Raw genomic sequence first — 3,770 nt, forward strand, 5'->3', positions numbered from 1 at the left:
ACTAAATATGAGATTAGTCCAAGCTTACCTTCATGAGATATTGTGTTTACATGTTTTCACAATTTGACCTCTGGTGACCCCATATGACATTTGACCTCCCAGAAAACAATGATAGGGTTCTTCTACTCAATGTGGTATTCCTACCCACCAATTATGAAATTGGTCCAATTATCCCTTCTTGAGATAACGTATTTACAAGCAATGCATCACATGCATGGCCATGATCACACACACACACTCATCCACCTGTATGACTACAAAGGTTAACATTATCACTAAACCAAAACGCAGGATCAATAACATTCTTGTCCTGCGAAACTCCTGGTGTGATGAAGTCTTTCCTGGTTCTCCTCAAATCGTATCCAGAGTTTCCAATACTTTCACTACTTTTTCGCTTGGAAAAATTGCCGCACTTATTTGAAATTTTGAGCAAAGTATATGGCAAGGAATCACAAAGCCAACTGGCTCTTTCCATATTTTTTTTAAGGCTCCTTACATTGTTAGGTTCAAATATTAGAAATGAGCATTGTTTCTGAACAGTTACATTGATGCAGTGGTTAGTGCATGGGCGCAGATCAGTCTTGGATAATGGCGGGGACGCGTGTCTGTTCTCTGATACTATCTAAGTAAATACACCTCCCAGATCGCCAGAAATAACACTTTCGAGACCCAATGATGCTCCCAAACCTCCTTAAGTTTTAGATCTCATGGCTTAGAAATTTAGTTTGGGGAAATACATGGGCGTCTGCAGAAAAAAAAATCAGGGGACAAATAATCCAAGTAGACTTTTGTATATGGGTCTGGGGTCCTCTCCCAGAAAACAATTATAGACTGCCGCAAATGCGACTTCCGTCCTACATTTAACAACTGTGGATAAATATAATAAAATGAGAACTAGTGATAATTTAAGTTACATCGACTTATATGAATGCTACTCCTGCATGCTCGTATATTCATCTTAGAAAGCTCATATGTCTCACAGTACGATGAAAAGTGTACTATAGTGTTGCAGGTTGTAAGGCCCAGTTTATTCTTACATCAGAGACATATAATTAGAAACATCCAAATATTTTCCTTCCAAAATTTTATCTTCTCAAAATATATCCCGAAAATTGACCAAACTTTCAGGTAATTCAACTGAAAGTGGAAACACCGCACTGAGGACGTGAAGCTAGCTCAAATTGCCAAAACGCAGTTGTTAACGATTGTTTTGTTCGCACTCAGTCCGTTTTGCTGACCACAATTTACCAGTCTCGTGTATAGATTATGTTCACATATTGAATGTGTTAATACTTCAGCGGAGAAGTGACGCCTAACAGTGTCAATAGTAATAATTCTCGTCTTTTATAGCATATCATTTGCACAATGTTGGATCAAACTGCGCCAAAGTTCAATACAGGGGAATTTGAAATGCAGCGTTTGGTCAAGACAAATTGGCGGGGACACGGTATATCATGTCGCCACCACTGAAAAAGTTGGTGGGGACGCGTCCCGCTGTCCCCACCAGAATCTGCGCCCATGTGTTAGTGGTCTGTACCTGAACATCAAGACAAACTAAATGTCTAGGGTTCAAACCCCAGTGAAGGCAGTTTCCTCTTTCTATTCTTTTACCTCTTTCCTTCCATTATGAACCTTTAATATTAGAAACAAGCATTATTTCTCAACAGATACAGTGGTGCAGAGGTTAGTGCTTTGTGCCTGAAGAACAAGGCAAACTCCTTGTCTAGGGTTCAAACCCGGCCAGTGAAGGCAGTTTTCCTTTTTCTGTTCTAATACCACTTTCTTTCCATTATGAACCTTTACATATTAGAAACAAGCATTATTTCTCAACAGATACAGGGGAGGTTTTAGCATCATTTGAACGAGGAGTTTTAAGCCTGAAAAGCCTTATAAATTATGCTAACATTTAGGGTTATTTCTCTCTCATTATTGTGAAGCACTGCCTATTACATTTAATATGTGATTAATTGCTAAGGTGTGGAGAGATGGGTCACGGTGGTAAGGGGAAAGAGTGGGTAATGACATCTTCAACTGTTGTGGAAATGAAAATGCACTAACAAACCCACTCCCTTCCATCACCAACCTCTTAGCAATTTAATCACAGAAGTCCCTTCATGTTAAATGTAATAGGCAGTGCTACACAATAATGAGAGAGAAATAACCCTAATGTTAGCACATTTATAAGGCTTTTTCAGGCCTAAAATTTGATAGAACTCCACTTTCAATTGGTGCTAAAACCTCCCCTGGGACCCTGGATGGCCATTAAAAGCCTCCTGACAAAATCTGAGAAATTAGATCTTTATCCCCCAAATTTGGTAAGGCAATATATATATACAGCCTTATGATTTTTAATTAATTGAAATTTTGAGCAAAGTAAATGGCAAGGAATCACAAAGCCAAGTGGCTTTTTTGTTGTTGAAAGTCTCCTTACATAGTTAGGTTCAAATATTAGAAACGAGCATTAATTCACAATAGATACAGTGGTGCAGTGGTTAGTGTCGGTACTTGACAAACTCAATGTCTAGGGTTCAAACCCCAGTGAAGGCACTTTCCTTTTTCTATTCTTAAACCTCTTTCCTTCCATTATGGAACATAAATATTAAAAACGAGCATTATTTCTCAACAGTTACAGTGGTACAGTGGTTAGTGACTGTACCTGAAGAGCAAGACAAACTCCTTGTCTAGGGTTCAAACCCCAGTGAAGGCAGTTTCCTTTTTCTATTCTTAAACCTCTTTCCTTTCATCATGAACCTTAAATATTAGAAACGAGCATTATTTCTCAACAGTTACAGTGGCGCAGTGGTTAGTGCCTGTACCTGAAGAGCCAGACAAACTCCTTGTCTAGGGTTCAAACCCCACAGAACGCATGTCTATGGTTTGAGTCCAGTCAGAGCCTTTTAATTTTCTGTTCTTTGAAGCAGGTGGAAGTATAAAGGTAAGAAACGAAGTTTATTTACTGGGAACCAAAATGGTGTAATCGGTAGTTCCATATGCGATTAGAAATTTCTGATCGACTCGGTTCAAGTCCAGGGTGAGTGATTGCTGGCAAAAGGACTTCGCCGGCACCCCTCCCCCTGACAAGGTTCCCAAGCGGACAAGGTTGTTCGCCGGCACCCCTCCCCCCTGATAAGGTTCCCTCTCCCTGACAAGGATCAGTGGAGAAAATGTTTTATAAAAGCACTAAGTCCAAACAACTGGATCTTTAAATATTTAAAAAGCAAACTAAAGTTTCCCCCACCTAATGGTCTAGTGGTAGAGAAAAAGTTTTGGCAGCAGGTCCCTGGTTCAATCCCAACTACTGCTTTCTTTTCCTCAAAATATATCCTACCTTGTTTAGCAGCTTGCAGAAAACTCATCAAACAAAACAATTCCAAAAAAATTAAATACATGTATCAAAATATACATCCACTTTATTTATTTAGAACAAACCATTCCATAGCAGGTGAATTAAGTACTTCTAACCATTCCATACATGCAGATAGTTGCAAAAGAAGGATTACATTTGCTTCTAATATATTTAAGGTTAATAAAGGATATTTTGAACATGAACTTGGATCATTTTCATGCCAAATCTGTTCAGTGACAGGACTTTTCTCTAATTCAATCACCACCCTTATCCTGTCCTGAAACAAAACTTTCCAATGAAATTAATCTCATAACAGACAACAGAAATTTACCATAAACTTTTTTGAGCAAACTAATGCATAATAACTTCCAAGTCATTCTTCCCCTCCCCCTACCACCACCCAGACCACCTCTTTCAACCCCCC

This window comes from Apostichopus japonicus, chromosome 10 (assembly GCF_037975245.1).
Source record: "Apostichopus japonicus isolate 1M-3 chromosome 10, ASM3797524v1, whole genome shotgun sequence".
Lineage (NCBI taxonomy): Eukaryota > Metazoa > Echinodermata > Holothuroidea > Aspidochirotida > Stichopodidae > Apostichopus > Apostichopus japonicus.